Raw genomic sequence first — 25,437 nt, 5'->3', positions numbered from 1 at the left:
AACTTTGAGAAGCAAACAGCAATTTTTCAAAGGTCTATTTTATTGGTTGAACAATATTATTTACCGTAGCGTCAATGGGGTTTAATTGTTGTTTGGGGAGTTTTTTGTTTCAAATTTATAATAAATTTATTAGGTTTTAATTTGCTTACAAAGTATAGTATCGTAAGATAATTTACTAGGAAATAATAACAATCGACTTTGAAAAATTTAGTATGATTTATTTTTATTGCATTTTTACTTAGTGGGGTGGGAGTGAGACGGGGCAATACATTAAAATGTATTCCGTATGTATCATCTGTTTACTGTGCAATATTCTACAGCTCAAAGTCTACGCGGTAGTTAGGTAAAATGTTATATTAAATTTTTAAACCTTTGTTATAGATCTGGAATTTGTTAGGATCTGTTGTGTGTTTCATAGCTAGCCGGACATGTCAGGGTCAATGTCAGGGACGGAGTAACACTTTGCTTGCATACGATTTGTTGAACGCACATTATCCTTCAGTGCTTACTCTTCTACCTTTACCTTTCTTGAATATAATTTATCAAACCTTTGCCGTATCATTGTCGTCCGGACCAATAGTGTTCCGGCGCTTATCGGTACATGAGCTCTGTCTATGCTATCAAATTTTGCCCCTTTCTTAATAATTGCGTGCAAAATTACACAATTAATAACACGGTTTCCTTAGCCGTGATAAGTGGCGTGCACTTGGTTTCTTACCAAGGTGTCCATACAGCAGGAAAATTGCATAAAATCGCAAAAATCCTCCTATACGAGTTATATATCAATTTTAGGGAAGGCAGTGCTTTTGTGCATGTACGAAGTGCACGCCACTGGCCGTGATATATGTGAACTTCACAGTTTCACATAACCGTCTGTATGTCCCGGACAATATATTGTGGTCCGGGAACCATAATAATATACTAAATAATCAAATATAATTATTGTGAACACAACTGTCCCTGTCCCTGACGAGTTATTGTGGTCCGGGAACAGAAAGACCCTGATGTCCTTATAGAATCTATATTGAAATATTATAATTATAGGGGATTTTATTCATTGTTTTCTACTACTTTTAGCGTAAGTTTTAAAATTAAACTGTTTTTTTAACGTGGCGTCATAAACGTTGTAAACGCCGTACATAGCGCCTCGTATATGTAAAAAAAATATTTAATGTATGTAAGGCTGCGCGAATACAGTCAATATTATTGACAATATAAACGTTGACGATATTTTTTACCAACACTGCAATTCTTTAATACCGCCCACACATAGGCAATATAGTTAACAATATACAGAATATTGTCATATTGACGTGTGCGCGAGCAGCTTAAGATAAGATTTTTTATCTACATTTCTTGACCTTTTTCCCCCTTATACGACGCTTTGAAAACGAAAATGTTAATCTAATTCTAAGCTTTTTAATTAACATGATGTTTAAAACTATCTCTTAATTATTTTTTTTTCTCACATTTTCGAAAATAGTAAATAGAAACCAAAAATTTTATTAGGTAAAAACTAACTGAAATCTATATTCTTGTTTCTTGTTTGTTACTTGTAGAACTTATACTTCATATTTTATTTTTCAAATTGTCTTTTTTAGTTTAAATGAAATAGTGCCATTAATATAAGTAGCAATAGATTGTAACAGTTTTTATAAATATGTTTAAGTGATATTTGTTTATAATGCCCAGTTCACATAGTTCTATCTACTACTATCTTATCGAATTATTAATTCAGTAACTGGAACAATGTGAATGTGACATACTATTAATATACTGAAATGACAGTGACATAAAGTATTGTGCACATAGTTTAGGAATGAGGCGAAGAAGAGGTGACAGTTATCCAAATAATGAATCCGTACAAAGACGTGCCGTAAAGTGATTTAGAGATCTAGTACGGTGTCGCATAGATCAGTAGTATGTAAGAAATTATGAATTCTCAAATTGCCTCTGTTGGGTATCAAACCCGGGACATACCACTTAAAACCGCAGCGTTCACCGCTGCGCCAGGGAGGTCGTAAACAATTGGATGAAATTGATGTATAATTAAAATGAATAGTATTCTCTAGTGAACTAAAATTTTTTCGAATATGCATTGCCTTATAGCCTATATTATGTGCATGCTACAGGCGACCCTACAGTCCACTGCTGGACTGAAGTCCTCTTCCAACAAGATTGTTTAATAACCACACTGGGCAGATGGGTCGGTTATCGCAGTAGATGGTTGTAGTACCACCACTGGGTTGCCATATACATTTTAGGGTAGGCAGTGCTTTTGTGCATGTATGAAGTGCATGCCACTGAGTAGCACAGAGGTCTCTGCTGTATTCCCTTTGTATCCCCTTCTGATCTACGATCACACCGCGCTCGTATGTATACTGATAGTTTGTTAATTTTATAATATTATAAAAATACTCAAATGTAAAGACCATCCTGGGCTTACTTGAATCGTATGAGAGAATTCTTTATTACTTCAAATTTATAGGAAAAAAATTATATTTTTTATCAATCTTAAAACATTTAAATTCACTTGTAAAGTGAACATTTGTATATTGTAAATTAATAAAAATCTATTTACTGTTAGGTTTTACGTTATAAAAATGATCTTTATATTGTACTTAAATCATTCGTTTATATTTTATGTTCCGAAATGTTTATTGAACTGTTATTTTACTATTTTCTCTATCTTTTCTGTGAAAGCTTTTTCAAACATTCCTCCTTGAATAACTTTCTATTGTTGATTTTCTATTGGTTTGACTGAGGAATATATCTCATAATGGGTTATCTTCTACTGTCAAAACCTCTATATAAAAAATATTATTCTCCTCTGGAAAATATTATATCTGTGGAAAGCTTATAAAATCAAGCATCTAAAGAAATTCGTTAGTTAATGGAATTTATAATCTTTATTGCTTTTATCACCCGTACAAAAAAACTCATTTACCTAATATATTCCACAGTTAAAAATAATAAAATAAGTAATAGAATTATGTTTTCTTAAATCTGTATTTTATATAAACTTTCTTATATCTTGAATATATTTTATTGATGTACAAAAATTTAGATTAACCTTCTTAGATACAATTTTGGATTTAAAAAAAAATGGGTTCTATAAATCTATTGTGTAGTATATTTACTACCTTATACGAATTTATTGTACTTCAGTCACTGATTGGCCAAAACTCATTTCCTATTTTCTATTAGAATTATAAATTAATACAATTTTATATTGTAACATGTTCAAACTGCATCTTGCTTGAATGTTTTTAAATTTCACTACAAGTTAGGTGGGTGATGATGCAATCTAGGATGGTAACGGGCTGACATGTCAGGGGTATGGCAGTTATATTAAAACCATACCTCTAATCTGTTTCTACGCGTACCGGAACGCTAAATCGTTTAGAGGTACGTCTTTGTAGGCAGGGTGCGAAATAGAGTCGCCTGATAAAACCTAGTCTGTAATAAGACGTGCCGCCATGTGATTTAGCGTTCCGGTACGATGTCACGTAGAAACTGATCAGGGGTTTGGGAAGTCGCAGACCAGACCAGAGAAAATTCAGAAATCGGATCCGGAATCACTTTGTACAGTAACACTCACAGGGCCCTATCTTATCCCCACTATAAGCTTCGCGTTATTTGATATGGAAATCCTGGATAATAGGAGTTTCTCTAAAACCAATTTTATACTGAACGACGTCATCTAGTAGATTCTACGACATGCATAGTTAATTTGGACATGTTATACTTTTCATGAAATAATTCTGTCTTGTTAATAAAAGAGGATTGGTTAAGAATAGAGTAAAGTTTCAAAGACATATATAGACCACAAAGTTATCCTGGCGAGAATATGTTTATGTACTTTACGTAGTACATACGTAGTAAGCCAATAGTTTGATGTACTTAATCTAGTACGTATGTACACGCCCGTATAAGTTTGTGGTCTACATATGTCTTTTAAACGCCGTCATAAGATTCTTATCATTGGTACCGAAATCATATTCTTCTGTGCAAAAGAACTGGTTTAATGAGTTGATAAAATTATAATTTTATTTTTTTATTGACAAATGTCAAATTGTTCAGTAAAATGTTTTCTTTTTGTTCATGAGCACTTTTTGTAATTGATCGACTGACATAGAATTATTGTAATAGCAGATTTGGGGCCCTTCTACGATTCCTACGTTTATTAATAAGACATGGTTGTACACGAAACTCTTAAAGAAACTAAAATTAACAGTGCTACACTTCTCCATGGGGAATATTTTAAACCCACCTGATGGTAAGTTGAAACCCATCGTTTATAAACAGAGTAATACTTCGGAATATTCGGCATACGTCGTACAGAGTACCGCCCTGCGTCCATCAACCTCATGCCCCGGTTATTACACAGGAAACCACGCCCATAACGGAACACAGTAATTATTATTACTATAAGAAATAAATAAATAAATAAATATACTAGGACAATACACACATCGCCATCTAGCATCAAATTAAGCGTAGCTTGTGAGTACTAAGATGACTGATAAATATTTTTATGAATAATATACATAAATACTTATAAAATACATATAAAATACATATAAACAGACACTGTAAACCATTAATACATCACTCAAACATTTTCTTGCTGTGGGAATCCAGTTATTTGTACACAAAAGAACTATACTAGAAAACAGAAACATAAAAATAGAAGCAGAATTCAAAAGCCGGCCTTATCGCTTAGTAGCGATCTCAGGCAACCTTAGAATTAGGAAAAACAAAGGAGAACTAACTGCAGGTGGTACAAAATATAAAATACATACATATACTAAATACTTTCATTATGTTTTCATAATGTTAATGTTGTGATATACAAATAAAGAGTTTAATAATAATAACCGCTTCGACCAACATCTCAAGAAGCTTTCGCTTGGTTGTTGGATCAAGGGTCGGATACAGAAGGCAGTAGTTCTTGAAACGGCGCCTATTGTGAGAAGGTTCCTCACTCTGGAGCCGCCGGTTTTGGGCATTCAAAACCCCGCAAGCGGAGGGTGGTTTTTTTTCTTATAAATTTTTAATACTGTTTTTTGTTTTGTAAGCATTGTTAAGAATTAAAAAAAAAATGAAAATCGATATAATAATAATAAAAACTAATACATAAACTTATATAATAATATAAGCATTGCTGCTTGGCGACAGAAATAACACGGTGGTAGTAATTCCCCGAACGAGCTCGGTTAATTTAGTTTAGTAGAGATTTGTGTACAACAGAATTGTGTCTAGTGCGTTGTAAATTAACCCCTTTCGTATTTTATACATTCCTAACGTATTTTTCATTATATCTTATAACTAATTTTACATTTCAAATGATCTGTGTCTTAGAATCTTTACATAGTTCTCAGTTTTATGATTAAGGTGTAAGTAGTGTGATAGCGTTGTTATAAAAGTTAGGAGTTTGTTGCGGTGGCTGCAAATGAGTTTTTGTTTATGGAAAAATAAAAATATGGCACAAAATCCTTATTGTTTTAATTTTTCTCCCCTTATGTATAGCGATTGTATCTTGCTGCGCGCATTAAAAGTACTAGTTCGAAGCTTTAAACTCTGTGAATCGTGCCAGAGTAATTAAAGGCGACAAATTTTCAACACAAAATAGTATTTAGTGTACCTACCAACAGCAAAAATGAGTTTATTTTTGGTTGTGTTATTGGTTTTTTTTTACCTACTAAGCTTTCATATATTATGTTACCATAACTGACTCGCATTTATTTTGTGAACCACCGTACCAGATTCTTGTGTCCAGCAGTGGGTGTCAACGGTTCGTCGTCAAGCCTAGTTAAATGACAACCACTGTAGAACCTCGAATAAAGACCGTGCGTTGTCCTCTAAGCGGTGATAGCGCATTGGTAAGGAGCTCTACTTCACATTCCGGGGGCCGAGTTCGAATCCCAGCAAGCACCTCTAACTTTTCTAAGTTCTGTGCATTTTAAGGGTTTAAAATATAACTTCAACGGTGAAGGAAAACATCGTGAGAAAACCTGCATGTTTGTGAGATCTACATAATGTTCTCAAAGGTGTGTGGAGTCCAGCAATATGCACTGCGGAGGAGACTCAGGCTTTGCAGTGGGCCGGTAATGTGTTGATGTACTGTTGTTGATTTAGTTCTTAAACTTCTTAATTACCAATCTTAGAGTGAAATTAACGTAATAATACCCAATCTAGGCAGGATCTGAGAGTGAAAAGTTCGATTCCTTGCTCCTCAATGAACGTGAGAGGCTCGATTTCCGGGTCCCGGAAGATAGATACAACGTTAAAACTTCTTCAAATTTAAAAAAAGTAATTTATTTAATTAATATTGAATTTTAATAAATTATATTTTATTTTATCCAAATTACTTTATTAGTAAGTGAGTATAACTAGATTACCTTCGAAGCAAGAACAAAAATTATTATCCTAGGCGAGCGCGCTCCAATATCACCATTGCGTTCCATCAGGTATGATCGTCAGCCGCTAGCCCAGAAGTACTAATATTTAAATTTAATATAGTGTACATTATTCTACTAGTCAAGCCCAACGGCGGATCCAGGGGGGGGGGGGGGGGGGGGGCTAACCCAATCGGAATCGATTTTTTGTAGTAAAATTTTAAAATGTATCGAATTTCTTCGCAATCGCACATTTTCCTAATAAACTTTTAATGATACCAAAAACAGCCAGCTACAAACAGTATAGCCAAAGAGATTTTATTACAAGTTCATACATACTATAATGCGAAAAGACTTTTTCCCCAACCTATTAGTAATGAAAACAGGGAAATTGTAAAACAACTAGCTACCGATTGTTTATTACTAGATAACACTCCAGTTTCTGTCAGCCGTGGGTGAAGTGGCAGGCGTTTTTTTTTTATTAACGATAGGCCAGCGTTTGACGACAATCATGCCCGTTAGAAAGCAATGATGAGGTCTAGGTATAGGCTTTTTCTACGCTTGCCTAGAAAAAGCCTATTCACTCTAGCCTTGAAGGTACTTAAATTATACGTGGCAGGAAACCCAGTTACCGGGAGGGCGTTCCACATCTTAGCGGCACGTATCAGAAACGTGGATAAAAAAACGTTTCGTGCGTGTTGATGGGATATCAACCACATAAGGATGCCACCGCTCTCGGTGTCTCGCTGTTCTGTGGTAGAACGGGGAAGGGGGAACAAGATTGTGAAGTTCCTGAGCATACTCACCGAAGTATATCCGATAAAAAACCGATAAACAGGCAACGTTGCGTCGGTGCTGGAGACTATGTAGTTTCGCCTGCGTTAACGAATTGTCGCCTATAATTCTCCTGGCGCGACGATACACCGAATCCAAAGCTTCAAGTTGGTACTTGGCAGAGCCACCCCACAGGCTACAGTACTCCATGCTTGTTCGCACTTGAGCCTGGTACAGTGCGAGGCGTTGACCTGGCGTGAAGTACCGCCTAACTTTATTGAGGATACCAAGTTTTTTAGCTGCCACTTTGGCTTTAGACTCGATGGACTTGCCAAAATTGAGCTTGGATGAGATTTTGACACCCAAGAGCTCAATATGGTCGCTAATTGGAACGGATAACGGAGCACGGAGGAGGAGCATTGTGACATCGATATGTATCCTTATAAGAGAACATTTTTATGTATTATGGCTACACTACCTGTCAGTGTAGCGACAGCAAAAAGCTCTTTCTCTACGTTGCGCAGAATTAAATTGTGGCTAAGATTTTTAATGGTTGAAGATTGCCTATCCGGATTGGCACTTCGTTCTAAAAACGTACCCATTGACATAAATGACGTAATAACGCGGTTCGGGAGAAAACGTAAAAGAAAATTTGATTTTGTTATTTAAATATATGTATTTTGTCTGTTTCTATTTTGTTTGGAAACCCTTGTCGAAACCGAAACCCTTCTTGAACCCACCTCTTCACTATTGCGGAGTTTTGCGTCATACCCCTCGAAATATCTCTAGCTGTTATGGCAAATCATTCACCACGGTTATGGAATATAGCTAGGCCGCCTCATTCCGTGAGTGATAATTCTTCTCCGGATGTCTTCAAGAGAAGAAGGCATTATGTGTGTGTATATGTAAAAGTTATTATGTGTTAAGTTTTTCAAGTTTAAAATAAAGAATAAAAAATTTTAAGTACAGTAAGTACTGTACTTAAAATTTTTAGGTACATTAATAAAATACATACTTTTTACTTCTATCTATTGTCCTCAAAATTAAATCACAAGTTCTCGACTTGACCACGATTATGTGACCCCCTCCTGGCGCCAAAGCTGGATCCGCCCTTGCTATTGGGTGTTTATATGTATATTCTAAGTATTTGTGTATATATTCATAAAAAAATTCATCAGTCATCTTAGTACCCATAACAAAAGTTACGCTTACTTTGGGGCTAGATGACGATGTGTGTATTGTCGTAGTATATTTATTTATTATTATTATTATAACTCAGGAACGGGCTCACCTATCCAAACCAAAATGTTTAGGCTTTGTTTGGACTATTAAATAGATGGTTTATGTGAAGTTTGCACAAAATCGGTTGAGCGGTTCTTCATTTATCACTTTTTTTGTAACTAATATATTCAATAAATGGCGGATCATTTTGTTAATTTCTGATTGTGCTGTCAAATTGAAACTTTTTTCAATGTTGACAGTATCAGCATGCTGTTATGTCATTCATGCGGTCATTTAATTTTAGACATGCTTCGATTAAAGAAAATTGTTTTTAATATGATTTCAATAAGAAATTCATCAAATGTAACCTCGCTGTATGCTCCTCGCTCGATGATGTTGATGTGTACACATTTTTAAAATTATCCATCTGTAGGTCTAGAATTACCTTAAGAATCGTGTTGTAAAAGCGTATACTCAACCCCACACAGAAGTTCTGCGCCTTTCGCAGACGATATGCAGATATCACTAATTTATGTCCGTTTCTGTTAAGTTGATTCTTAATATCAGCTTTTTGTTTATAAAGAGAATATTATTTTGTGTAACAAAGACTATCTATACCTACTTATAATAAATCTGTAACTGGAAGATTTCTGTACATTTAATATATTTTGAAAATTTTGACCGGTGGATGTGTTTTAATCGATACTGAGTCCAAAACAGAATTTTATTGAATTGTTGTCCGTCTGTCTGTCTGCCTATCTGTCTGTTCGGGCATCACGTGAAACTACTGAACGGATTTAAATAAAATTTGGTATAGTTGTACCTGATATTCCGGGTCAACCGGCATCCGGGTATAGGATACTTTTTATCCCGATAAACAGCAAATTTCCTCCGGGAAATACTATGAAATTTTTTAATCAATTTTACTTCATAGCTCCGTTAAATTTGAATCGATTTTAATAATTCTTTTTTTATGTGAAATTGTACTGTCTAATTTTAATGAAGATCTGATGAATTTTGTCGGAGATAAAGGACAAAACTCTTCACAGATAACAGTACGATCGAATGCATGCGTATCCTGGAATAGCTCATAGACTTATTTGTATCCGGGAAAAGCCAACAGCTCCTACAGGATAACATCGCTATTTTTTCCGCATTTGTCTTTCAAAATCCCCGCAACGGAGTTTTAGATTGACGTGTTTTTTAAGATAGGCATAGTAGAAATATTTTCAAGCTTTACGTACATAATTTACTTAAATCCATTATTTCATTATTTACTTACGTACATTATTTTCTTAAATACGTATTTTACTTATTAACATTATTTACCTAAGTATTACCTTACTTAAGTATACCTCAATACATTATTTACTTAAATACATTATAATTTTAGTAACATTATTTACTAATATAACTTACTTACATTATTGACTTATTTACATTATTTTCTTTAGTACATTATTTACTTACGTACATTATTTACTTAAATACATTGTAAGTAAGTATATAATGTAAATAAGTATATAATGTATTTAATTAAATAATGTACTTAAGTATATAATGTAAGTAAGTATATAATGTATTTAAGTATATAATGTACTTAAGTATATAAAGTATTTAAGTTAAGGATATAATGTATTTAGGTAAATAATGTACTTAAGTATATAATGTACTTAAGTATATAATGTATTTAAGGATATAATGTAAGAATTAAGTATAATATATACTTAAATACATTATATACTTACTTACATTATATACTTAAGTAAATAATTTACTTAAGTACATTATTTACTTAAGTACATTATATACTTATTTACATTATATCCTTCAATTCAAAAAAAAATCAAAATTCAAAATTTATTTATTTCAAGTAGGCCTAATATAAGCACTTTTGAAACGTCAAGTCTGTCTGTTAGTGTAGTGATTCTACCACCGGTTCGGAAGGCAGATTCTACCGAGAAGAAGCCGGCAAGAAACTCAGCAGTTGCTCTTTTCCAACATCAACAATTTACATTTTGCATTTTAACATTCATTTTTCTATCTTGTGAGAGCTGAAAGCGGAGCCGGATGATTCCAAGCAACCTTGTCATTAAAAAATTCATCAATTGTATAGTAACCTCGCTGTAATAAATGTGTTTTAACAAATTCTTTAAACTTGTGCATTGGCAGGTCCAAAATCACCTCAGGAATCATATTATAAAAGCGTATACTCAATCCCACAAATGATCCCTGTACCTTACGCAGACGATATGCAGATGACGCTAATTTATGACCATTTCTTGTAAGTCGACTGTTTATGTCCACTTTTTGTTTATAAAGACTAATATGTTGTCTTACAAATACTATATTGTTATAAATATATTGTGAAGCTACAGTAAGTATGCCTATTTCTTTAAACTTCTCACGGAGGGATTCGCGTGATTTAAGTTTATATATTGACCGTACAGCTCTTTTCTGCAATATAAATATAGTTTCGATATCAGCTGCTTTACCCCATAACAAGATTCCATATGACATAACACTATGAAATTACGCAAAATAAAATAGCCTAGCTATTTCAACGTCAGTAATCTGTCTAATTTTTCTGACTGCGTAGGCAGCCGAGCTTAGTTTACCCGCTAGTGAATCACCCACTATGGGCACCCCACTGTAGCTTATTATCCAAGGTCACGCCCAGAAAAACTGTGGAAGTCTCTATTTTTAGTGATTCACCATTTATCATTATATTTTTATCAATTTTCTTTACATTTGGTAAGATAAATTCGACACACTTTGTTTTTTTTGCATTTAAAAGTAAGTTGTTAACTGTAAACCAGTGCGACACATGTGACATAACACGGTTTACTTCGTCAGAGTTATCTTTACTCCTATCAGTCTTAAAAATTAGAGATGTATCATCTGCAAACAATACAATGTCGCATGTTCCACTGACATGGTACGGTAGATCATTTATATACACTAAAAATAGAAAAGGACCCAAAATCGAGCCTTGTGAGACACCCATTGAGGTATTTGAACCCTGAGACTTTGCATCATTTATGCAAACTCTTTGGGTTCTATTGCTGAGATAAGAGGCAACCAAATTTAGTGCAACGTTTTGGATACCATAGTGACTTAGCTTACGAAGCAAGGTTTTATGATCAACACAATCGAAAGCTTTAGATAGATCACAAAAAACACCCATGGCGTTCTGTGAACATTCCCAGGCATCATAAACATGTTTTATAAATTTAGCGCCTGCGTCCGTTGTGCTACGACCTTTAGTAAAGCCATACTGCTCAGGGTGTAGTAAGTTATTTACATTAAAATGATATAAAAGTTGATTTAATATAATTTTTTCAAATATCTTACTAAGAGCTGGTAAGATTGAGATAGGTCTGTAATTGTTTATATCATTTTTATTACCAGATTTAAATAGAGGAATGAGTTTACTATGTTTCATTAGGTTCGGGAAAGTACCTAAATCAACACATTCATAAATTATGGCTAAAAGAGGAGCAATGACGTCAATAATTTGAGATATTACCTTTACCGACATTCCCCATATATCACCTGTTTTCTTTAATCTTAACAACTTGAAGTTTTTACTGATATCCGATGCATCTATATGTTTGAAATAAAATAAAACTTTGCACTCATTAATGTTGCCTCTTAATAAATTCTGAGCTGCAGTAGGTGAGGAATTTACTGAATCTGTTAACAAAATAGGAACATTCTGAAAAAAGTTTTCAAAAGTACTTGCAACTTCTGTATCAGTAGTTATCATATTATTATTAATAATTAATTCAAAATTTCCGTCTCGAGATTTAGTTTTCCCAGATTCATTATTAACAATTTTCCAGGTTGTTTGTATTTTGTTTTCAGATTTTACTATCCGACCTTTAATGTATAGCGACTTAGCTTGTCTACAAACATTTTTAAATGTTTTGGAGTAACTTTTTACATATTCAAGGAAAGTTGGAGTCTGATTGTATTGTTTTTCATCATATAGCTCATACAACTTATCCCTGCTTTTGTAAATGCCTATAGTCGCCCAATCACTAAACTTCATTTTTTTTATTAGAATCTATGTATTTAATATTAAATACTTTATTAAATGAACTTTCTATTTCATTGAAAAGCGTACGATAAAGATTGTCGGGATGACAGTTTTCAAAAAAGAGAGCAGGAATTTTGGATGATATTTCACCTTCAAATCGCGTCAGTTTACTCTGAGTTATCGGCCTGTACTTAACAATATGTTTATTTCTATTTGTACCAACAACAGTAATTTGTTGGCCACAATGATCTGACCTTAAATTGTTTAATATCGATTTACCTAAGATATCACAGTTAAAAAAAATATTATCTAAACAAGATGCTGAAGTTGCTGTGATTCTAGTAGGTTCATCGAAAGCATTATTCAAATTAAAGCATTTAAATAAGTTTAACAACCTAGTCGTAGTAGTATTATGTAATAAGATATCAACATTGAAATCCCCGCATACTATTACATTTTTAGTAGACATACACAATCGCTTAAGGACGTCTTCCATTACATCCTCGAATTGGTTGAAATCACCTGAGGGGGGATGGTACACACACACTATTATAAAACGCTCCAGCTCCACACAAGACAGTTCAATTATGCGCTCCACAGAAAGACTAACTATATCTTTTCGCTCCTTACATGTTATATTATTGCGTACAAAAATTAAGGATCCACCATGAATAGCAGTCTTTCTAAAGATCACACTTGACATTTTGAAGTTATTGATGTTAACTGCTATTTGTGCTCCAGTGAGCCAATGCTCAGTTATACACAATATGTGTATATTGAATTTTTCAACAAACAGTTCTATTTCTAATTCTTTGCCGGTGAAGCTCTGTATGTTTTGATGTACAATGTTCATATTACAGAGCTTCCCCGTTGTCTCACTGTCTAGTTTAAATAACTATTTGAATTAATTATAGTACTAGAACAAGTACTAGGGTCAATATTAGAAATATTGGTGGTACTTGAAGTACAATATGTAGAGGTGTCAATAGACTTACTTGTAACAGTATCATTTAAGTTGTAAGCTAGTGAAGATGCCAAGTGATGCTTACTTTTCTTAGATAAACTATCTCTAGACAATAGGGATGACATGGATTTATTGATGTCAAAATAAAAAACTGCGTCACTATGACGGCATGTCAGGTTATAAATTAATAAATTTAAATTATAAATATGTTTATTCTGCTTTGAACTAAATGTGCCACAGTAAGAAAAGGCACACATAACGAATTTACATTGAGTTTTACTATGTAAAGCTAGTAATTTATCAATGCATCTTATAATTTGATGCTTTTTGACATTCAAACTGTCTCCTATTAAGAGAACAACATTTTTATTTACATCTAAATAGTCACTATTCAAACTATTAATAAGATAATCTAAATTAGCCCCCGGTGAACATCTATTAGTCACTGAGTGATCAAGGTAATGGTTCATAATAGGAAAACGTTACATTATACACTTAAGTACATTATTTACTTAAGTACATTATATACTTATTTACATTATATACTTCAATACATTATATACTTACTTACATTATATACTTAAGTACATTATTTACTTACTTACATTATATACCTAAGTACATTATATACTTAAATACATTATATACTTACTTACATTATATACTTAAATACATTATATACTTACTTACATTATATACTTAAGTACATTATATACTTACTTATATTATATACTTAAGCAAATTATTTACTTACTTACATTATTTACTTAAGTACATTATATAACTTACATTATTTACTTAAGAACATTATATACTTAAATACATTATATACTTAAGTACATTATTTACTTAAGTACATTATATACTTATTTACATTATATACTTAAATACATTATATATTTACTTACATTATATACTTAAGTACATTATATACTTAAGTACATTATATACTTACTAACATTATATACTTACTTACATTATATACTTAAGTACATTATATACTTACTTACATTATATACTTAAGTAAATTATTTACTTACATTATTTACTTAAGTACATTATATACTTAAATACATTATACACTTACTTACATTATTTACTTAAGTACATTATATACTTATTAACATTATATACTAACTCACATTATATACTTACTTACATTATATACTTAAGTACATTATATACTTACTAACATTATATACTTAAGTACATTATATACTTACATTATATACTTAAGTAAATTATTTACTTACTTACATTATTTACTTAAGTACATTATATACTTAAGTACATTATTTACTTAAGTACTTAAGTATAATGTAAGTAAGTATATAAGATTAATAAGTATATATAGTTATTAACATTATATACTTACTTACATTATATACTTATTTACATTATAAACTTACTTACTTTATATACTTAAGTACATTATATATTTATTTACATTATATACTCAAATATATTATATACTTAATAAGATTATTTACTTAAGAACATTATATACTTAAGTACATTATATACTTAAATACATTATATACTTACTTACATTATATACTTAAATACATTATATATTTAAGTACATTATATACTTACTTACATTATATACTTAAGTACATTATATACTTAAATACATTATATACTTACTTACATTATATACTTAAGTACATTATATACTTACTTATATTATATACTGAAGTAAATTATTTACTTACTTACATTATTTACTTAAGTACATTATATAACTTACATTATATACTTAAAACATTATATACTTACTTACATTATATACTTAAGTACATTATATACTTAAGTACATTATATACTTACTTATTTACATTAGTTACTTCAGTACATTATATATTTATTTACATTATATACTTAAGTACATTATATACTTATTTACATTATTTACTTAAGTAGATTATATACTTATTTACATTATATACTTAAATACATTATATACTTACTTACATTATATACTTAAGTACATTATATACTTAAGTACATTATTTACTTGAGAACATTATTTGCTAAAGTACATTATATACTTATTTACATTATTTACTTAGGAACATTATTTACTTAAGTACATCATTTAATTAAGAACATTATTTACTTAAGTACATTATATATTTATTTACATAATATACTTAAATATATTATATACTTAAGTGCATTATTTACTTAAGTACATTATATACTTACATTATATACTTAAGTAAATTATTTACTTACTTACATTATTTACTTAAGTACATTATATACTTAAATACATTATATACTTACTTACATTGTATACTTAAGTACATTACATATTTATTTACATTATATACTCAAATATATTATATACTTAATAAGATTATTTACTTAAGAACTTTATATACTTAAGTAAATTATATACTTACTTACATTATATACTTAAGTACATTATATACTTAAGTGCATTATATACTTAAATATATTATATACTTACTTACATTATATACTTAAGTAAATTATTTACTTACTTACATTATTTACTTAAGTACATTATAAACTTAAATACATTATATACTTACTTAAATTATATACTTAAGTACATTATTTACTTAAGTACATTATATACTTATTAACATTATATACTCACTTACATTATATACTTAAGTACATTATTTACTAACTTACTTACATTATATACTTATTTACATTATATACTTACTTACATTGTATACTTAAGTACATTATATATTTATTAACATTATATACTCAAATATATTATATACTTAATAAGATTATTTACTTAAGAACATTATATACTTAAGTACATTATATACTTAAGTAAATTATATACTTAAGTACATTATTTACTTACTTACATTATATACATTATTTATTTACTTATGTACATTATAAACTTAAATACATTATATACTTACTTTCATTATATACTTAATTGCATTATATACTTACTTACATTATTTACTTAAGTACATTATATATTTATTTACATAATATACTCAAATATATTATATACTTACTAAGATTATTTACTTAAGAACATTATATACTTAAGTACATTATATACTTACTTACATTTTATACTTAAGTACATTATATACTTAAGTACATTATATACTTACTAACATTATATACTTAAGTACATTATATACTTACTAACATTATATACTTAAGTACATTATATACTTAAATACATTATATACTTACTTACATTATATACTTAAGTAAATTATTTACTTTAATTACATTATTTACTTAAGTACATTATAAACTTAAATACATTATATACTTACTTACATTATATACTTAAGTACATTATTTACTTACTTACATTATTTACTTAAGCACATTATATACTTATTAACATTATATACTTACTTACATTATATACTTAAGTAGATTATATACTTAAATACATTAAATACTTACTTTAATTATATACTTAATACATTATATACTTACTTACATTATATACTTAAGTACATTATTTACTTACTTACTTACATTATATACTTAAGTACATTATTTACTTAAGTACATTATATACTTAAGTACATTATATACTTACTTACATTATATACTTAAGTACATTATATACTTAAATACATTATATACTTACTTTCATTATATACTTAATTGCATTATATACTTACTTACATTATTTACTTAAGTACATTATATATTTATTTACATAATATACTCAAATATATTATATACTTACTAAGATTATTTACTTAAGAACATTATATACTTACTTACATTATATACTTAAGTACATTATATACTTACTTACATTTTATACTTAAGATCATTATATACTTACTAACATTATATACTTAAGTACATTATATACTTACTAACATTATATACTTAAGTACATTATATACTTAAATACATTATATACTTACTTACATTATATACTTAAGTAAATTATTTACTTTAATTACATTATTTACTTAAGTACATTATAAACTTAAATACATTATATACTTACTTACATTATATACTTAAGTACATTATTTACTTACTTACATTATTTACTTAAGCACATTATATACTTATTAACATTATATACTTACTTACATTATATACTTAAATACATTAAATACTTACTTTAATTATATACTTAGGTACATTATATACTTCAATACATTATATACTTAAGTAACTTATTTACCTACTTACATTATTTACTTAAGGACATTATATACTTAAGTACATTATATACATACTTACATTATATACTTAAGTACATTATATACTTAAATACATTATATACTTACTTACATTTTATACTTAAGTACATTATATACTTAAGTACATTTTATACTTACTAACATTATATACTTAAGTATATTATATACTTAAATACATTATATACTTACTTACATTATATACTTAAGTAAATTATTTACTTAAGTACATTATATACTTAAATACATTATATACTTACTTAAATTATATACTTAAGTACATTATATACTTATTTACATTATATACTTAAGTAAATTATTTACCTACTTACATTATTTACTTAAGGACATTATATACTTAAGTACATTATATACTTAAATACATTATTTACTTACTTACATTATTTTCTTAAGTACATTATATACTTATTAACATTATATACTTAAATACATTATATACTCACTTACATTATATACTTAATACATTATATACTTACTTACATTATATACTTAAGTACATTATTTACTTACTTACTTACATTATATACTTAAGTACATTATTTACTTAAGTACATTATATACTTATTTACATTATATACTTACTTACATTATATACTTAAGTACATTATATATTTATTAACAATATATACTCAAATATATTATATACTTAATAAGATTATTTACTTTAGAACATTATATACTTAAGTACATTATATACTTAAGTACATTATATACTTAAGTACATTATATACTTAAATACATTATATACTTACTTACATTATATACTTAAGTACATTATATACTTACTTACATTATATACTTACTTACATTATATACTTACTTACATTATATACTTAAGTACATTATATACTTAAATACATTATATACTTACTTACATTATATACTTAAGTACATTATATACTTACTTACATTATATACTAACTTACATTATATACTTAAGTACATTATATACTTAAATACATTATATACTTACTAACATTTTATACTTAAGTACATTATATACTTAAGTACATTTTAAACTTACTAACATTATATACTTAAGTATATTATATACTTAAATACATTATATACTTACTTACATTATATAGTTATATACATACATTATATACATTAAATACATTATATACTTACTTACATTATATAATTATATAGTATATTATATACTTAAATACATTATATACTTACTTAGTAAATTATTTACTTAAGTACATTATATACTTAAGTAAATTATTTACCTACTTACATTATTTACTTAAGGACATTATATACTTAAGTACATTATATACTTAAATACATTATTTACTTACTTACATTATTTACTTAAGTACATTATATACTTATTAACATTATATACTTAAATACATTATATACTCACTTACATTATATACTTAATACATTATATACTTACTTACATTATATACTTAAGTACATTATTTACTTACTTACTTACATTATATACTTAAGTACATTATTTACTTAAGTACATTTTATATTATTTACATTATATACTTACTTACATTATATACTTAAGTACATTATATATTTATTAACAATATATACTCAAATATATTATATACTTAATAAGATTATTTACTTTAGAACATTATATACTTAAGTACATTATATACTTAAGTACATTATATACTTAAGTACATTATATACTTAAATACATTATATACTTACTTACATTATATACTTAAGTACATTATATACTTACTTACATTATATACTTAAGTACATTATATACTTACTTAAATTATATACTTAAGAACATTATTTACTTAAGTACATTATTTACTTACTTACATTATATACTTAAGTATATAATATACTTAAGTACGTTATTTACTTAAGTACATTATATACTTACTTACATTATATACTAACTTACATTATATACTTAAATACATTATAAACTTATTTACATTATATACTTAAGTACATTATATACTTACTTACATTTTATACTTAAGTACATTATATACTTAAGTACATTATATACTTACTAACATTATATACTTAAGTACATTATATACTTACCTTAATTATATACTTAAGTACATTATTTACTTACTTACATTATTTACTTAAGTACATTATATACTTATTTATATTATATACTTACTTACATTATATACTTAAATACATTTTATACTCACTTACATTATATACTTAATACATTATATACTTACTTACATTATATACTTAAGTACATAATTTACTTAAGTACATTATATACTTATTTACATTATATACTTACTTACATTATATACTTAAGTACATTATATATTTATTTACATTATATACTCAAATATATTATATACTTAAGTACATTATATACTTACTAACATTATATACTTAAGTACATTATATACTTAAAACATTATATACTTAAGTACATTATTTACTAACTTACTTACATTATATACTTAAATACATTATATACTCACTTACATTATATACTTAAAACATTATATACTTAAGTACATTATTTACTAACTTACTTACATTATATACTTATTTACATTATATACTTACTTACATTGTATACTTAAGTACATTATATATTTATTTACATTATATACTTACTTACATTATATACTTAAGTACATTATATATTTATTTACATTATATACTCAAATATATTATATACTTAAGTACATTATATACTTACTAACATTATATACTTAAAACATTATATACTTAAGAACATTATTTACTAACTTACTTACATTATATACTTATTTACATTATATACTTACTTACATTGTATACTTAAGTACATTATATATTTATTTACATTATATACTTACTTACATTATATACTTAAGTACATTATATATTTATTTACATTATATACTCAAATATATTATATACTTAAGTACATTATATACTTACTAACATTATATACTTAAGTACATTATATACTTAAAACATTATATACTTAAGAACATTATATACTTACTTACATTATATACTTATTTACATTATATACTTACTTACATTGTATACTTAAGTACATTATATATTTATTTACATTATATACTCAAATATATTATATACTTAATAAGATTATTTACTTAAGTTCATTATTTACTTAAGTACATTATTTACTTACTTACATTATATATACTTAAGTACATTATTTACTTAAGTACATTATATACTTACTTACATTATATACTTACTTACATTATATACTTAAGTACATTATATACTTAAATACATTATAAACTTACTTACATTATATACTTAAGTACATTATATACTTATTTACATTATATACTTAAGTAAATTATTTACCTACTTACATTATTCACTTAAGGACATTATATACTTACTTACATTATATACTTACTTACATTATATACTTAAGTACATTATATACTTAAATACATTATATACTTACTTTCATTATATACTTAAGTACATTATATACTTACTTACATTATATACTTAAGTACATTAAATACTTACTTACATTATAAACTTACTTACATTATATACTTAAGTACATTATTTACTTAAGTACATTATATAATTAAGTAAATTATATATTTATTTACATTATATACTCAAATATATTATATACTTACTAAGATTATTTACTTAAGAATTTACTTAAGAACATTATATACTTACTTACATTATATACTTATTTACATTATATACTTACTTACATTGTATACTTAAGTACATTATATATTTATTTACATTATATACTCAAATATATTATATACTTAATAAGATTATTTACTTAAGTTCATTATTTACTTAAGTACATTATTTACTTACTTACATTATATATACTTAAGTACATTATTTACTTAAGTACATTATATACTTACTTACATTATATACTTACTTACATTATATACTTAAGTACATTATATACTTAAATACATTATAAACTTACTTACATTATATACTTAAGTACATTATATACTTATTTACATTATATACTTAAGTAAATTATTTACCTACTTACATTATTCACTTAAGGACATTATATACTTACTTACATTATATACTTACTTACATTATATACTTAAGTACATTATATACTTAAATACATTATATACTTACTTTCATTATATACTTAAGTACATTATATACTTACTTACATTATATACTTAAGTACATTAAATACTTACTTACATTATAAACTTACTTACATTATATACTTAAGTACATTATTTACTTAAGTACATTATATAATTAAGTAAATTATATATTTATTTACATTATATACTCAAATATATTATATACTTACTAAGATTATTTACTTAAGAACATTATATACTTACTTACATTATATACTTAAGTACATTATATATTTACTTACATTTTATACTTAAGTACATTATATACTTACTAACATTATATACTTAAATACATTATATACTTAAGTACATTATATACTTACTAACATTATATACTTAAGTACATTATGTACTTAAATACATTATATACTTACTTACATTATATACTTAAGTAAATTATTTACTTACTTACATTATTTACTTAAGTACATTATAAACTTAAATACATTATATACTTACTTAAATTAAAGTATATAATGTAAGTAAGTATATAATGTATTTAAGTATATAATGTACTTAAGTATATAATGTAAGTAAGTATATTATATATTTGAGTATATAATGTAAATAAATATATAATGTACTTAAGTATATAATGTACTTAAGTAAATAATGTACTTAAGTAAATAATGTACTTAAGTATATAATGTACTTAAGTATATAATGTAAGTAAGTTTATAATGTAAGTAAAATTATAATGTTCTTAAGTATATAATGTAAGTAAGTATATAATGTATTAAGTATATAATGTAAGTAAGTATATAATGTACTTAAGTATATAATGTAGGTAAGTATATAATGTTAATAACTACATATACTTATTAATCTTATATACTTACTTACATTATACATATACTTAAGTACTTAAGTATATAATGTACTTAAGTAAATAATGAAAGTAATTAAATAATTTACTTAAGTATATAATGTAAGTAAGTATATAATGTACTTAAGTAAATAATGTAAGTAAGTAAATTACGTACTTAAGTATATAATGTAAGTAAGTATATAATATATTTAAGTATATAATGTACTTAAGTAAATAATGTAAGTATATAATGTATTAAGTATATAATGTTAATAACTATATATACTTATTAATCTTATATACTTACTTACATTATATACTTATCTACATTAAATACTTAAGTACATTATATACTTAAATACATTATATACTTACTTACATTATACTTAAGTATATAAAGTAAGTAAGTATATCATGTACTTAAGTATATCATGTAAGTAAGTATATAATGTACTTAAGTATATAATTTTAGTAAGTATATAATGTATTTAAGTATATAATGTAAATAAGTATATAATGTACTTAAGTAAATAATGTACTTAAGTAAATAATGTACTTAAGTAAATAATGTACTTAAGTATATAATGTACTTAAGTATATAATGTAAGTAAGTTTATAATGTAATTAATGTAATGTTTTAACACGTATTTCGTACGGAGATGTTGTCTTTTTTTCAAGATTTCACCAAAACACAACAAGCAAGATCAGAATCGTTGTACCAAGAAATTAAAGAGATAAAAAGTGAAATAAAAAGATACAGTGTGGACTGACTGTAGTCAGTAGTTACAGAGCAAAAATTCTTAAAATCCGAACTAGACAACATGAAAAAACTTACAAACTGAATACAACAGAAAATGTGCTCATTTGAAGATGATGTTAATCGCCTCAAAAATAAAAGTACCAATACTACACCTTTACAAAGTCTTCTCTCATATGATGACACTATCTTAGAAGTACAAGACCGATTCCGCCGAGAAAAAAATATAATCATAGTAGGAGTACCTAAGCCACAAAACAATAACCGCACCTCCAGACGCGAATACGATAAAAAAGAGGTCATGAAAATTATAACTGAAACTTTCCCGGAGTGCCCAGAGCCTCGTATGGTTCTAAGATTGGGGAAGTATAACCAGACTAAAAATAGGCCTTTAAAAGTATGTTTTGAGAGACCCGAAACTGCCAAATATATACTTAAGAATAAAATGAAGGACTCTACGGGACTTAATAAAACCATCATCTACGCTGATCAAACTCCGTTTCAACAACAGCAGATACAAAAGTTACGCAGTGAATTAAAATCTCGAGCACAGGAGGGAGAAACCGATCTGACAATCAAATTCGTCAAAGGAAAGCCTAAAATAATAAAAAAGTAATCCAAGAAACGAATCGCATCGAACATCAACAACAACAACAACATAGACAAGAGCGAAAGTCTAGATGCCAATTTAGACTACGTACCTAAATCACACAATTACAAACCAATACTCAAATTTTTACACACAAACATAAGAAGCCTGGTCAAAGCTGATAAACTGGATGAGCTCCGACGCATTTTAAAAACAGTTACAAGCATTACTCCTTACAGAAACACGGATTAAATCAGACTTAGAAGCAAGATCACTTCAAATTCCCGATTACAATCATGTGTATAACTACCGAAAGGGTCGTGTTGGAGGTGGAGTATCCATGTTTATCCATAAAAGTATACAATTTGAAAGCAATGGCGTATTCAGTAAAAATAATAATGAATATCTTTGGCTACATCTCAAAAAATATGCTTTAAACGTTGGAATTATATACAGACCGCCAAATACTAACATAAAGAATTCCTACAAACTTATAGTGAACAGCTGGAAAGAAAACGAAGAGCACTGGTTTTCGGTGATTTCAACCTCAACCTTTTGAACGACAATGATCGTAATACTATATAATTACAAATCGATCTTGGATGAAGCAGGCTATCAAATCCTCAATCACTTGAGTGAAGAATATTGTAAACGCGAAACCAAAACTACAAAATCTACTATTGACCATATTTCATCAAATATTCCTGAATGTAGATTTCATTTAGCCCTTCTAGACACCTTTGTCAGATCACAAACAGATTTATTGAGGCATTAAGAGTAAAAAATTTGAGGTAAAGAAAGACAGACATCATTATTTAGTAACAAATTACGCCTCTCCGTATAAATCAGTGGAAAACTCAGAACTTACCAACTAACAAAATGTATATGCAATTTTAGAAAACTTCATCAAATCTAAGATTAAGGATGCTAAAATAACCGAGATTAAAATTTTGAATAAACCTAAAGAAGACTTGATAGATAAAACAGTTTTAAATAGCTTATGCCATCGGAACGACGGGAGTAATTATAGGAAAAATCCGAAGAACACAGAACAGTTTAGTTGAACGCGCTAATCTCAGAAAATTCTGTTTCGATTTAGTTTTTTTTTTTGGATTGGTACTATCAATTAAGGCTGTATAACACCACGCTACGACAAAAAATATATTTTTTGAGAGATTCAGATGCGTGCGATGCGTTAACAGTAAACGTGTCGCCAAACGACGGATATATGTAGTAAGTATATCGGAATTGTTTCTTTATAGTTCTTTAAAACAGTCCGCGACAACATACAACTACTTTTTGAAGTTGACTCATTTGTGGACGAAGTCGCGCGGGTCCGCTAGTTGAATAATATAATTGGCATCATTATTTATGACTTCTTGCCAGCGTGATGGTAATTTGTATATGCCGCCTATTTGAATAAAGAAATATTTGACTTTGACTTATATTCCATTTTTAAAAAATGTCTTATCTCTAGAGACCAAAAATTTAACAAGTTCTGTTGTCTGATATCTTATTCGATCATGAATTGTTTGCCCCGCAAGAAATTTTGTAAGAACAGAAA

The sequence above is a fragment of the Pararge aegeria genome, chromosome 24, assembly GCF_905163445.1.
Source record: "Pararge aegeria chromosome 24, ilParAegt1.1, whole genome shotgun sequence".
NCBI lineage: Eukaryota > Metazoa > Arthropoda > Insecta > Lepidoptera > Nymphalidae > Pararge > Pararge aegeria.
Note: the sequence above shows the minus strand (reverse complement) of the source record.